General features: G+C 40.8%; 1 protein-coding gene across 1 annotated transcript in view; it reads right to left on the minus strand.

Moving 5' to 3' along the window:
- The window catches only part of DMD (dystrophin), a 2,099,690-nt gene that overhangs the window by 81,259 nt on the left and 2,002,169 nt on the right, over positions 1-16,262 (minus strand). The window lies entirely within an intron of this gene.

The raw sequence follows: 16,262 nt of genomic DNA on the forward strand, positions 1-16,262 counted from the left end.
AGTCCCAGCTTTGCCACTGACTGTGTCACCTTGGGTAAATAACTTTATCTTTCTGTGTATTAATTTTCCTCTGCCACGAAATGGAACTATTAATAGCACCTACCTCGTAGGGTTGCTTTAAGCTTTAAATGAAAGGCACCTGGAACAGTGTCTGGCACATAACAATAGCCATGTCAGTGTTTGCTGTTGTTATCGTCGTTATTACTATATGTTTGACCAGAAACCCAGAAGTTCTCAGCCTTCACAAATCCCTTTAAATATTTTACCAGAGCTGTCATGTCTGTCCATGCTTCTTCATCCCTATTCCTTTGATTTCTTCCTCATATGACGTGGCTTGGCTTGCCATTGTCCTTTAGAAAACTATTTTCCAAGTATGATCTGCTGTGAATGGTACCTCCATTTCTCTGCACAGTATAACTGGATGACCTTCTTTTGTTCTGTACTATCGGTTCACACAGGGTTTCTACTCAACTAAAATCTCTGGGTCAGTGTTTCCCAGTGTGTCCAGCAGATCAATGATCCAGCAAACCGTTTCATGAAGAGAAGGTCAGATTAATTAAGGACACATTGCACATTATATCTGTCTCTTAAAATTCTTAATGCACGTTAACATACTAAAAGCTGAGATGGTTGTCAGTAAAGAAACACGTTAAACCTTATTTGACCTCAGAGTTTCCCACACTAATTATTCAGTGATCCCAGGACATTTATCATTTGTTTTAAGTTATAAGGCTTGTGAACAGAAGCTACTCATGTACTATTGGGCATGATAAGAAATGCAGTTGGCTGTTTTCAGTGATTCCTCCATTTTGTACTTGTTCATTTGGGATTTGTTTCCTTCCACTTCTGTCAAGGACTTTCCTGTTAGTTTTAGCCCACTGTATAATCTCATCTATATCTTTAGCCCACTGTATAATCTCATCTATATCTTTAAGAATCCTGACTCTTACAGCCAATGAATTAGCCATTCTTCCCAACTCTGTGTAAGTTTTACATTTTAAAATATGTGTTCTGTCTTCACCAAAAAGTCACTAGTGAATATCAGACAGGCCAAGGTCACACATGGGCCGCACTCTACAGACTGCACCTTTGGTCAACACAAATCCAGAATCCAGCCCTCTCTGGTTGCTGGACTGTGACTCTTTCCAGTTATATTATTATTTAGTCTCTACTGAATGTGTTTCTCCATCTTGTAAACAAAGATACAATGAGAGACTGTGTCAAAACAACAGCAAGTTTCGGCTACAATATGTCCTATAACAATCTCTCGCTCCACTGGTCTAGAAACTAAATTTATCAAAACAACCCTTTCGAGCTAGGACAAAAACCATCAACGAAAGGCAGCAAATTGAAAAGCATTGCTAATTCATTCCAATTTAAAACACAGGGTTTATTGTTGCCTAATCTGGACCTATATCTATTTCCCTGACTTAGGTTTAAATGATAGTTTGTTTAATGATAGATTCAAAGACATGCTACAAAGAAAGAATTCAGGCTTAATACAGAAAGCATAATATTAACAGAAAGCTTCTATTCATTCCGGAAGACAGAAAAAAATCTGACCATGAGTCAGCAACAAATGTAGGTGTCCAAAATAAAGGGGGAAAAAAAAAGACCATGTCTGTGATGTATAATAAAGGCATAGCAAGTATAGTGTGAAGAAATGATCACATTACCCTAAGTACTGTTCAAAGCCTTCTTAGAAAATGGTGTCTAGTTCTGGTGGCTATAGTTGACCCAGAACTTAGGGAAGGCTTGGCAGAAAGGCAGAGCAATAATTAAAGGGTTTGAAAGACCTAGGAGAACAGTTTAAGGGAATTGGGATTATTTAGTCATTAAAAAACACCCAAAAAACACGAGGCTGTGCAAGACAGAGTGGCTGAAGGGGCGATTTAATAACAGTTTTCAATTATGTGAACGGCTCTGCCATAGAGGCCTGTGACCGGCTGTTCGATTTCTCCACTGAGGACAGAACAAGAAGAATTTAGGCTGTAACTCATACGGAAGCATTTCCTGATAATGAAAGTTGTTAAAGCACTAGTGTGAATTACCAAGGGAAGCTAGATAATGCTCTCCTCTTTCAAAATACCATAGATTCTCCTGTGCTTAAAGGCTGGAAATTCTCAAGGTTCTTCCCACCTCCAAAGACGCAAGGTCCATCATTCTGGCTCTTTTAAAACCACTCGGCTATGCCAACTGACAGCACTGAAGACAAGATATGGGGATTCACATTCTCATTCTGTTTCGATCTTTCATGTTTACTACAAACCATTCTGTTATCCTAGTGTTATATTCCCTCTCCTTTTGTCCGGCGATAAAGAAGGGAAGAATTAAAAATCAGGCAAGCGTCTCTAAAGAGCTAAAACAACTGGAAGTAAAACCCAGCTAAAATTACATTTTGATCATTCTAGAAAAAAATAAATAGGTCAGTTTGGAATGGCAGGAAGTTGCTGAGGTCAAAAGACAGGTATGGTGGCAATGGATTGAGATCATCCTTGTAGGTACCATTATCTGCTGACCTACGTATAGGTCTCAGATAGCTTCTCTTGCTATCAAGGGTGACCTTCCCCTTGCCCCCGCCCCTAAATGCCAGTTTCAAACCATCTAAGCAAAAACCCTTAGAATGGGCCATTTAGCCCTGGGTTTTGTTTTGTTTTGTTGTTTGTTTGTTTTGGGCAATGCCTCCTCTTTTCTCTTTCATGGCGTGCACACACAAAGCAAGGATATCACAGCTCCTTCCACTGTGACAGCCACAGTACGCAAGTATCTTGCATCTCCACTCCTTCTCTCTTGGTCCTCTCCTGTCAGCAACTACCCACAGCATGGAGGCTAGGGAAGGAATCCACTGTAATTACTGCTGCCGCCTTACAGCATATGGCAGGGCGGCTTTATACAGATGTCATCTTAACAACATACAAAGACAGTTAAAGGGGGAACTTCTCTGGTGGTCCAGTGAGTAAGACTCCACGTTCCCAATGCAGGGGGCCCGGGTTCGATCCCCAGTCAGGGAACTGAATCCTGCATGCATGCCGCAACTAAGAGTCCGCATGCTGCAACTAAGAACTCCACATGACGCAACTAAAGATCCCGCATGCTGCAACTAAGAGCCGGCATGATGCAATGAAGAGCCCGCGTGCCACAACTAAGACCCGGCGCAGCCAAAGTAAAAAAAAAAAAAATATTTTAAAAAAACCAAAAAAAACCCAGACAGTTAAAGGGATCCCAGAATCCCAGTATCTGGAATTTCTAGCCAAGGGATGTAATTACCAATATAATAATTTCAAAGGACATTACGTGGCAAGTTGGGAGTTAGGGGATTTGCCAGGGTTCAGAATAACTTTTGGGTTTCTTTCCCGTTGTGCCTTCCATAAACCCTTAGGAACTCAAGGGCCAGGCTCTGAATGGCTACCAGGGTGTCAACCTGAATATTTACTTTTCTCTCAGGCTAACAGTATCAGTTCATGGCCACAGAAGAAATGCAATGGCAAGGTTTCTCAGCAAGCCCCACACTCCAACTGCTAAAAACACATACAACATATTTTTAAGAGACGGTAACTGGCATCGCAACTGTCAGGCTTTTGAAAAAGCATGTCAATCCTTAATAAACTGAAAAAACTTAGTATAGAGAAAAGTAAACATTGTGTAAGAGACTGTACCCAGTAGTTCCCAGATGAGAAAAAGGAACCACGTCTTGCTCTGGAAACAATACTTGTCTAAACCTCCTTCGTTTCTCTCCTAGGTTGCAGGTTATTTAAAGACAGGAACTATGTTTCTACACCTTCCATGAAGGTTTGCTGAACTGAACGATGGGTGGGAATTAAACTGTGATCACGATAATTAAAAGGAAGGACTGTAGTATCGGAATGAGGTTAGAATAAAAAAAATACTGCCTACTCATCCTGAAGAGAAAAAAAGAAAAAAGAAGAAAGCTCATAAGGGTTGTCTAAGGAACAGAAGACAAAATAAGTACGTTCTCAAATGCCCAATTTACTTTTAAATAGTTTTTAAAGTAACTGGCCTCTGTTGGTTTGTCTGTTACAGTATCACACGCAAAAGGCTAATCCATAGTCTGTTTCTGGATTTGGAGGGTATATTTAGAATGATCTGCCTTAAAATGTAGGAAGATGCAAAATTTATACTGGGGGCCTGAAGGGAACCTCACAGGCAGGCAGCCATGCTCGAGGTCAGAGACAGTTCTGTGCCTCACAGGACATCTGACAATGTCTAGAGACGTTTTTGGTTGTCACAACTGGGGTACAGAGACAGGTCAGGATCCTGCTCAACATCCAACAATGCACAGAACAGCCCCTACAACAAAGAATCTTCCAGGCCAAAGTGTCAGTAGTGCCAAGATTGAGAAACCTTGCCCGAACGTTAACACCGTACACGGCCATGGTTCATGTGTCAAAACTAAGAAACCAACATGGGTCCACTCTTATTAACTAAATGCTACAGGGCACCTAACAGGCAGGCAGCTATCCTCTACAACACAGAAGCCGAGAAGCTACGGTAGGCCTGTTCAATTACTGACTGGTAGAGAAGGGCTTCATTGGTTAACACGTTGTGGACAGAGAAATGCGATGTCGTTTCACACCTGTTAGAATGGTTATCATCAAGAAGACAAGAGATGAGCACTGGTGAGGCTGGAGAAAACGGAACCCTTGTGCACTGTTGGTGGGAATGTAAATTGGTTTAGCCATCATGGAAAACATGATGGAGGTTCCTCAAAAAATTAAAAATAGATCTACCATGAGATCCAGCAACTACACTTCTAGGTATATATCCAAAGGAAACGAAAACAGGATATTGAAGAGCTATGTGTACTCCCAGGTTCACTGCAGCATTATTCACAATAGCCAAGACTTGGAAACAACCTAAGTGTCTGTCAATGGATGAATGGATAAAAAAAGATGTGGTGTGCATATATACAGTAGACTATCATTCATTCAGCCATGAGAAAGCAGGAAATCTTGCCATTTTTGACAGTAAAGAAGGACCTTGAGGGTGTTATGCTAAGTGAGATAACTCAGACAGAGAAAGACAGATATGTATGGCATCACTTACATGTGGAATCTAAAAAGCTGAACTCCCCAAAGCAGAGTAGAATGGTGGTTATTAGAGGCTGAGGGTAGGGGAATTGGGGAAGATTATCCACTTACAGCTAGTAGATAAATAAGTCCTGGAGATCTAATGTACAGCACAGTGATTTTAGTCAACAACACTGTATTATAAACTTCAAAGTTGCTAAGAGACTCGATCTCAATTGTTCTCACCACAAAAGAGAGACGGTAATTCTGTGACGTGGGAGAGGTGTTAGCTAACACTAGGGTGGTACTCATATTGCAATGTAAGTGTCAAATCAACACGTTGTACATTAAACTATAAAATCTTATATGTCAATTATACCTCAATTAAAAAATTTTAAGGTTGTACATTAAACTTATACCATGTTATATGTCAATTATACCTCAATTTTTAAAATTGTAAGCTAAAAATATACTTACATATTGTGGAGAGAGGAAAGAGAAAGGACTGATAAATTAAAAAAGCCCAAACTCGAAGTAACAAGGGAACACGCTAAAATCGTAGACCCTGATTTGAAATCACGTTGCTTTTCAAATAGAAACTCTATGCAGTGTATTTCATGACAAATAACAGAAATTTATTTATTCATGGCAAATCATTAACCAAAGCAAGGTTAAGGCAGTCAGCTAGTACAAGAGTGTGTGTGCGTGTGTGTGTGTGTACATGTGTGAGTGTATGTTTTCATTTCTTTAGTAGAGTTCCTGCCCATCTCAAAGAAAAATAGTAAGTAAATTTAGAAATATTGCATGCATTCATATGCGTGAATAGAATTTCCAAACATTCTCATTGACAGAAATTTATGGAAAATACTGGGGACCAACCACAGATTTTTTAAAAAGGTTAATCTCTCCTTCCTGGCCATTTTCATCTGCTGTTTTCACTAGTAAAATGTTCCCTTCATAAATCCAAATAACCCTTTCAATATCGCTGCCACTGTTAATAGGTTATAGCATTAATAGCTGACAACCCAACTTTCCTGGCCCTGATTGTAAAAAGCCCTAGTGTTTGGAAAGATTTGCTGAATTCAAATTGATCAAAACTGTTTTGTGAATTACAGTCTGTACACAAAGATTTAGAACTACAAGGAGAATGGTTAGCCAGGGTCGGACCATATAGGACAGGCAGTTCCTGACTGTTCCCTGAGCTGTTATTACGATTTCTTTAACAACCACTAAATCTACCAAGGGCATCAGTGGAATATTTTACGTAAGGGAGAAGTCTACACTAGCAACGAACATAAAAGGAGGAAAAAGAAAAAGTTGTAAAGAATATTAATGACTCTTCTTCCAAACGATCCCAATTTTTATGAAAATCAAATGAGTGATAAAAAATCTGCTATAAAACTATACGAAACCTGCATGTAACAAATAAAACAGAAGGAAGGTGGCATTTTGATCATCTTAGACATAAGATCCTTGTGTCTTACCTTTGAGTTGTTGAGGAAACTATAGTGTAGGGGCACCACGGATCATTTATATGAGGCTCCACACAATGTTTTTCACATCTTGTTCTTAGTCTATGCTACTTCTATTCGGAGAACAGGTGGTCTCACGTGAAAGGCCACACTATACATATAAGACCGTTTTCTGTATCTTGTATCTCTGTTACAAGAATTGTTACCCAGAAGATCAGGTAAGACTTGGCTGATAATGACCAAGCTTTAAAGTATATACAGTAATCCATATCCCTTTCTGCCGTCTCCATTTACAACACTTAGCATATAAAATCAAAGAAACCTGGGGATAAGTAACTCTTGAGATAATGTTTCACTTGATGTTACAGATGAGAAAAGGCTCAAAGAGGAAAACAGCTCAAGATCATCTATTATTTAAGACTAAAATATGTATGCCTAAAGGAGTTTGTAAAGAAGGGTGGACAAAAGTGATTTCCGATGGGAACATACAAGGCTGATCTCCAAAATCTTTTGAATCTTTAACTTGGCCAAGAGTACGAGAGGCTCTGATATCTAAATATGGCCTACCTGAGACAATGCCCAGGTACCAATCTTGAACTGAATTCTATGCAGGTCTACTGAGAGCTACATGAAGATACAATTGAATATTCAACAAGCACTGAGGTAAATGCATACTCTCATCTCTTCTGATCGTCTCCTTTCCTCCTTCTTTTTGACATTACGCGTCCTTCCTCCTACCGTTAGATGCTATGACATGTATGAGCTACATGGACTGACAGGCGCAGGTTAACATAAATTGAGGTAGCAAAAGGGAAAAAAGAAACAGAAAAGCCTATGAGTTTCTCAATCCTCATTAGCACATAACTCACGTTATATGACTTGGTCCCACAAAAGAGTTGGCTGATATGGAAATGTATTTATCAGACAAATGCTTACATTGTTATGGGGGGAAAGGACGGTTAATTCCATGCACTGGCGTTTTAAGCAACGTCATGGCAAAAATAGTATCCAAAGGCAGCTCAGTCAGGAGAAGTCCCATTCTCTCTACACGGAAAATCACCCTGGATGTCCATGGTGATACTCAGAAAAAGAGAGGGGAAAAGTGGGAGCTCTGTTACAGAAGAAAACCAGCTAATACGTGCAGAAAAAATGGTAGAATGAGAAAACCACTATTAGGCGACCACTAATGTAATCACTGAATTAGAAAAGGATCATCAATGGAGGCTAAAACCATAGGGTGAAAGGCTGTTGAGGAACAGAATGATCACAAGTGCTCAAAATGTCACAAAAATGACTTTCTAATTTACAAAGGGAAAAGGACACTTTTACAATGGAAATATCTGACACCACCTTACCATTCTTAGCATTACTGATAAGAACCAAGTGTCATTTTGTCCCTCCAGCTGTGATGTAGTGGGAAAGACACAGCAGCGCCTCTATCGTCCTCTTGCCAAAACAAAAAAATTCAACCTGAATCTAATCCAAAGAAACAGCCAGAAAAATCCAGAATATGAGGCATTCTTAAGAAAGCTGCTTGGACTCTTCAAAAATGTCAATATCATGAATGAAAAAACCAAAAAACGCTGGGAGACTGTTCAGATTAAGTGAAAGTACAGAGGCATGACAAGCCAATGAAAGACAGAGACCTTGACTGGATCCTGGAAGAAAATTACCAGAAATAAGGAACATTCCAAAGCCATGGGGACATTTCAATGTGGACTGCATGCTAGACGGTATTACTGACTTAATGTTAAATTTGTGTGTGGCAACAGCATTGCAGTTATGCAGGAGAAAGGCTTCTTGAAACAAGATATATGGTGAAATGTTCAGGGGTTTATGTTTTATGGTATGATGGCCTTTTACCTTTAAATGGTAAAGGAGAAAGATGTGTCTGTGTGTGTAGATTCAAATGCACACATACATGGGAAAAGTGAAATGTAAATGGGGCAAAACGCTAACCAGGGGTTGGACAGATGTACGAGCCATACAGGTGTTGATCATACTATCCTTTCAACTCTTCTTTATACTTGAAATTTTTTCAAAATAAAACACTGGTTGGAAACCATTGTTTCTCACCAAGCACCCTCCTTCCTGGGGGGAGGGCAAGGAAGGCAAGAGTGTAAGGAACTGTGATAACTGTGAAAGGGGAGGGGGAAATGCATTAATAACCAATGGTATAAAATGTGAAAAACTCTTCAGGACTAGGTTTCTCGCAAAACACAAACCTAACACCAAACTGATGTCCTCCCTGTTCTTAGCTTCATTGCTCTAATGTGTCCCCTCATATACTCGGCCGAGATGCGCTTTCCCCAGATACCCGACTGTGAATTTTCAGCCATAAATACGAGTTTAAGAAGCCCAACGTTACCAGAAATTTTTCTTGTTTGAAATAAGGATTGAGAGGTCAACAGCTGTGTTCATGAGACAAGAAGAAGTAAAAGGCTTCCCATGACTGCTGTCTTGGGTAGAAAGCAAGTATTTTATTTAAAGTTCTGAAGATAATGAGCAGGTTGGAGGCCAGCAGTCACTGCTCTAAATATTAATGAGGACTCTGAATCACCCATTAAAGATAAAATAAGCCCAAACAGTAACACACAGTGATTATCCGCTCTTCATTTACATGTTCAAGGACAACTGTCCTGACCTCAGGCTTTCCACTCCACCTGACTAATAAACCAATTAACACCATGGCTCCAGGGAACAGAAGCACAATTTTTAAATCTATGCAAACCTGTAAGTATACTCAATGTTATTCATTTATGCTAGAGAGTTCTTATTTAACAGAAAACTTTCACCGATACATGGTAGAGCACATATAATCTGCCTGTAGATATCATGGAATATCTTTTCTCAAGTAGGCATCAGGACAAATTATGCTCAAGTACAAGACAGCACATTAACTCTTCCACTGCTGCCTCCTACAATCATTTAAAATCCAGTTCAGGAAGAGGCAAAAGTATAGGAACAGAACACAGAGACTGGGAGCAGGCAGGATGACAACAAAACAAGAGGGAATGTTAGGGGTGATGCAAATGTTCTGTCTTGATTGTAGTGGTGGTGACAAAACTATATGTCTAAACTCAGAGAAGTGAACACTGGAACAGACTGTACAGTATTTTTTTAATGTAGCTTAAAAAAAAAAAGCTAGGGCTTCCCTGGTGGCGCAGTGGTTGAGAGTCCGCCTGCCGATGCAGGGGACACGGGTTCGTGCCCCGGTCCGGGAAGATCCCACATGCCGCGGAGCGGCTGGGCCCGTGAGCCATGGCCGCTGAGCCGGCGCGTCCGGAGCCTGTGCTCCGCAACGGGAGAGGCCACAACAGTGAGAGGCACGCGTACCACAAAAAAAAAAAATAAAAGCTACTTAGAATGTTTTTTTTTTTTTTTTTTTTTTTTTTTTACTATTTTTTCAAATGCCCTCCCCCAAAACCCAAAGCAAACAAAAAAAAATCCCTTTAGCTGTTAGTGTATCAAGACACCCTGGATAAACAGATAAGGGTGTCCCAGGAAGAAGTTTTGCACTTCCCTTCATCTTAAATAATCTTCGTAGAAAGACAGATTTTTAAAAAAAAAATCCAATTTACAAGCCAGTGGCAAACATGGGAAAAAAGAAAATGGTAAATGTTGAACTCATATTTCCTTGTTTCTCTGAGCTTTGTGGGTAAGTATCAGTTTGAGTTAGAATTAATGGTGAACTGATCAAAGCGAGTCCAGAATACACTTCCAACTAAAGGCACGGCTCTCAAAAAAAAAAAAGGTTTTTTTCATTAGTACCTCTGCCTCAGCTTTTGTAGGAAAGGGGGGAGAGGGGAGGGGAGGGGAGGAAGGAAAATTTGGTCCTAACAAAGACTTTTGCCCTAGAAGGGTAAAAAGGAGAAACAGAATGACATGTGCTTTTCCTTAGCAGTAAGTGTATAAATGAAACAGGTTTCAACTCCAACACAAACCTATCTTTGAAACACTGGTGAAGAAAATATCTACCACTCCACATGGAGAAGTTAACAGCATAAACCACGAAATAATTATGAAGGTAAACCACCACAGCTTATAGTCAAAATAGAAGAGAAGAGCAACTGAAAACCAATAGTGAACTCCAGACAATGCTGATAATACCCTGATAAAAGGTCTTTCCCAAAAATTTGCAGGAATTCTGTCCATGAGCAGGCCCAGTAGGAGCTCGGTGATGCTACCTCTACTTATACATACCAAGCCCTAGTAACTTATATCGTAGTTATCGGTGAGTATCCGTCAGTCCAAACGGGTGTAAAAAGAATGTCCGTAAGACCAAAGGGCCCATATTGGTTTTTTTTTTTTGAAGGAACATCTTTATTTTATTTTGTTTTTTTAGGCCGCTCCATACAGGCATGCGGGATCTTAGTTCCCCGACCAGGGATCGAACCCGCGCCCCCTGCAGTGGAAGCGCGGCATCTTAACAACTGGACCGCCGGGGAAGTCCCAAAAGGGCCCATAACGGCCAAAGGAAACCTAGGCAAAGCAGATTTTTTAGGAGTTATTTTAAGGTTGGGAAATATAAAATGTGATCAATTGGCATGAGGAATGCTGTCAAACTGGTTAAGAAGTGTGTTGGCAAGAGTCTCTAAATTCTCATCTACAGATGCTGGGTTATGGATAAAAGGAATTGTTAATCTTGGTGGGCTATTCTCATGTTAAAATACACTTTAGATAATCATAACTAACTATGTGCCCACCACTCTAAGTGCCCTGCCTCTATTAGCTCACTTAATCCTCACAACTGCTCCAGGAGCTGAGGGGCCAGGAAGGTCAAGAAATGTGCCCAAGGTTGCACACCCAGCAAATAGCAGAGCTGGGATTTGAACCTGGGCAGCCAGCTTCAGGGCCTATGTGCTTAACCACTCTGCCACTCACTACTCCAGATGTCCTGGAATGATTTACTATTTACACACACACACACACACACACGCACACACACACACACACACACACACACACACACACACACACACACACTAGTTCTCAACAGCTGAGGTGGTAATTTATTCCCATTTCTGTATCATTCTATATTACAGCAACTGTGCACAGATGATATTCATTTTTGTCAGAAGAATATAAAAACTCAGAAGACATGAAAAAGCAACTTATTCATTTTGAATGCATGAATACAACAGGAGGCAGAAAACAGATGTAGAATAAACAGATTTTGGCACGCAAGCTCTTGTAGGTGAAGCATATTGAATATAAAGTTGGTACACTCGATTCTGTCTAAACAGTAAGGTGCTTAAAATGTTTACAGAAGAAAATACTACAAAGACTATCGGGGGGAGGGGAGAAGGGAGTACCTCTCGGGGCACTGCCAAATACCAACTTACAGATACATGACTCTTTTCTGGAGTCACTTAAAAGCCTAAAGTTTTGCCCGCCTAAGAGGAAATACTATTTCATTTCATTTGGAAGTAGACTAGACACTGAAATTGGGATTAGAGTATTTTAAATACAGATCATAGTGTGTGCGTACACATGTGTGTTGGGGTAGGTGAAGGCGTGTTCATTTATCCACATATCCTATTATAACCTCAAATTCACATAAAGGATCATGCTAACACCTTCTTCATTCAGTCTAATATCTGAACTGGTTAAAGCCACTTATTTCTACTCAGATGGTTTAGCAGAAGGAAATGCTGGCTTGGAACATAGGGAACTTGGGCCTGATGTCTAGTTCTGACATAAATATAATTGCAGAATGGAGAAAATATTCGCTCTGCCTATGTGGGTTTCAGTTTTCTCATCTGAAGAAGGAGAGATGTGGACAATGTCTCAGGTTCCTTCGGGCAGCCTGTTGACTCACTGCCAGGGCAGACCTGGCCTTGCGGAGGTCATAAAGATCAATCTGTTCTGTCAACAGGGAAGATCCCATGCAATAGGAAAGCAGATCAACCCGATGATGCATTAATTGAAGCTGTATTTCCAAAACAAACTAGTTTCAAATCTTTACTTCTACTAATGCCCAAAAGAGTCATTTTCCCAGTACACGTGTTGACTGCCATATGCTTCTAATGTAGAAACGTATCCCGTTGCCTCCTTTAATGTCAGTGAAGATACTACTGTCATATCCATACGTTTATAGTGATTTTTCCCTTTTAAAATCCACAGATATGACTTCATTTCCTGGCCTCATGGATAATTCCTTGATGGACCTATACTGACTTTTAAATAGGCAAAGCATTTTATTTGGACTTGGCAATTCCTTTTCTCTTTCTTTTAAGAAGTTTTTGGGGTTTTTTTTTTTCCAATTTTTAAAAATTGTGGTAAGATACATATACCATAAAATTTACGATCTTAACCATTTTTAAGTGGATAGTTCAATGGTATTAAGTGTATACATACTGTTGTGCAACCATCACCACCATCCATCCCCAGATGGGCTGAGGAAACCTATAAAAAGATCACCCAGCTACCACTGCACGTGAAAACACTGCTCTGCTCTCCTCCTGTCCCTGCCAGGCCCTTGTGTGAGCCAGAAGCCAACACTTTCCTAACTGTACCGACTTGAAAAGAAGGAAGTTTTCTAGTCGGTGACAAAAAAAAAAAAAAGAAATAAAAAGACTACAGTCTGAAGTCAACTTCTCCTTCCGTGATGCAGGGAATGTATCTGTAGGAGAAACAAGTACCTTCCTGCCGTTCATTTCCTTAGGCTGGTAGAAGGAACAGCCTTTGAGCACAAGCTTGCTGAAGGAGCCAGCCCGGCCCCATTCCCAAGGTCTTATGCTTCAAACAAAGGGCAGGGGGCATTTTCACTCCTGTTATCTTTCCCTCCAGCAAACATTGAATTTTCATGCATGCTGCATGGTTTCTGAAAGGCAAGGTGATGGCCAGAGCTCCTGGCTGAGGAAAAGCCCGCCAGGGCTAGGACGCCAATTCTGAAGGAAGAATTCACGATGGATCTGTTCACGCAGACTGCCAATTCCTACCAAGTAGAGAGGGCCCCCAAATCTGAGTAATATAAACCTCACCCGGCTCTGTACCCATAGGACGTGTACCACAGCCTTTTAGCAACATCCAATTTGCCAACGCTCAGTGTCTTAAAGTGAGGATTCCTCTTCTCCCCAACTCTCCTATGTTTCCTATTTTGTTATGGCATCATGTGCTCTAGCAGAGACCCAGAAAAAAAATGCCTGTTATTTCACCTTGGGAAGCTGGAGAGCCTTAAAATGAAAAAAAAGCATATTTGGGGATGAGGCGGAAAATGGGCGGGGGGGTGGGGGAGGCATGCGCTCTGGACTAGGAATCAAACTCTTCCACCAGCTGAGGAAACGCAGGGGCGCTGATATTGTTCATCTATTAAATTGTTCATCTATTAAATTGTTCATCTATTAAAACAACCATAAAACAACCCCCCCCCCCCCCCCGCAACCTGCTTATTCTATTCTCTTCAAAGGGTTTGGGAAGATTAAATGAGAGAACTGTGTGAACAGAAGTAGAATATTACCATCAGTGGCAGTAGTAACAGTATTATTTACAAGCGTGGTCAGTACAAATGGTAGGGAGAATCTGTTACTCGGTAGTGAAAGCAAACCGTGGGCAGCTATGGAAACAGATCAGGAAAGGTCTGAGAGTTAAGTAGAGAAATTAGGATTTATTCAGTGGACCGTGAAAAGAAATTGAAGATTTCGAAGGACGGTGTCATACACTGAATACGTTTCTCTAAAACCGGTATGAGAGCAGTGAGACTGACAAAAGGCACCAGGGGGTCTAGAGGAGGCTTGCTAGGAAGACAGTGCAATAATCCATGCGAGTGATGAGAAGGCCTGAAAATAGCGTATGAGTGGCAATGAATAGGAATCACACAAAAGATGCTTCTTTCCCTTAAAAAGAAAAGTTAGCACTTTACTCATTTTTTTTTCTAATTCTAAATGTTCAAAGAAGAAAATCTGGAAAATACAAAAGAGTAGGGAAAAAAACCCCCAGTCTCAGAAAAGACCTTTCTGAGAGCCTGGAGACTGGCTAGCCAGGATGTGTTCAATCACTATGCGATCAGGTAGTGGACTGAGTTCAAAGTTCTGACGCTGAGAAGGGAGTGTAGCTGTTACAGGGACAGGGACGGAGCGAAACAAGAGGAAGCAGGTGAGTGAAGAAGGCAAGCATCCCGCAAGAGAATGCAACAGGCAGTCGTGGAACAGACCGGGCTCCTGATAAGAGGACGGCATGACGGAAAGTAGAGTTTCTGTTCAGCAGCCCCTTGTCCCGACAACCAAGTTCAAGAGGCCAGAGCTTACTTATTCCCACCACAAAAGAGAAATGGTAATTATAGGATGTGATGGCACTAACTACTGCTACAATGGCAATCATATCACAATATATAAATGCATCAAATCAACGTGTTGTACACCTTAAATTCACACCATGTTATATGTCAGATACATAAAAAAAAAAAAAAACGAGAGAGCGCCAGAGTCTGCAGTGAGGGTGACGGTGGCTGAGCAACATGTAAGAAAAAACCCAGAGGAAGTGATAGTCTATTCATGTTTTGGGAGATCTGAGTATGAGGTGAAAAAATGCATTTATTTCTCCACATCTGTTTTACTTTTATAGCCCATTTGCCATAATTTTGGCAAAACAATCCAAACAGTATATCCAATGCTACCTTAAGGGGCCTTATTATGTGTGCATTTATCTACTGTGCCCAGTGAACTATTAAAGGAATGCTAAAAGTGCTCTAAATATCTAAATATTCCAAATGTTCTGCCCAGAAGGCCTTCTATGGTTTTATCCTAGTCTGTGGTCAGACTACATACAGGTCTAACCCAGTTATTTGTACACCTAGTTCTATCGGTAATGAGAGTACCATGGACGGATCGAGAAACCCCATACAAGAAAAATAGTTCTTACCATTTGAAAAACAACATAAGAACACTGTGAATAATGTAACACTCCAAATATCTCATTCCTTCAGTGCTGGTGGTACTACAAACAACTTTTGACAAAAAGCCATCTGGTAATATGTATCAAAAAAGCCACAGAACTGTTTATATCTGGTAATCCCATTTCTGAGAATTTATCCTAAGGGAAAAACTTGTGTCAAAGAAAAGAGCTAACTACATAAATGTGTTCACTGCAGCATTATCTGTCTTACCAAAAAAGAGAAACAAACTAAATGGCTATCAACGGAGTGCTGAGGCACCTGGGAGGAAGAGGGTACTTCTGGGGACACCGATTATGGTGTGGAAAAGGCACTGGGGCAGCAGGATACGAAGGAGAATGGACAGGAGTGTGTGGAGCTAGTGACAGACATTAGCAGAGAGTACAAACCTCCGACCTGCTTGTAGGCCTATGGGAAGTCACCATCCAGGCCTTCGAGCAGTAGAGGAATGCCAAGGTTACAAAAGGAAAACTTTAGGGACTTCCCTGGTGGCGCAGTGGTTAAGAATACGCCTGCCAAAGCAGGGGACACGAGCTCGAGCCCTGGTCTGGGAGGATCCCACATGCCGCAGAGCAACTAAGCCCATGCACCACAACTACTAACCCTGCGCTCTAGAGCCCGTGAGCCACAACTACTGAAGCCCGCGCGTAGCAACAAAGACCCAATGCTGCCAAAAATAAATAAATAAGTTTATTTTTTTAAAAAAAGATAGCTGTGTCAACTATTTACCAACAGCTACTGAAAAGAAGGCTACGATGACAGAATTAGGTTAGAAAAAAAAAAAACTAAGAGACTAAGATACTCACAGACAAAGGTCATTTTCTTTTTTTACAAAGGATTTCTCTGGCTGGAGATTTATTTCCTCCCTCG

Source organism: Phocoena sinus, chromosome X, assembly GCF_008692025.1.
Source record: "Phocoena sinus isolate mPhoSin1 chromosome X, mPhoSin1.pri, whole genome shotgun sequence".
Lineage (NCBI taxonomy): Eukaryota > Metazoa > Chordata > Mammalia > Artiodactyla > Phocoenidae > Phocoena > Phocoena sinus.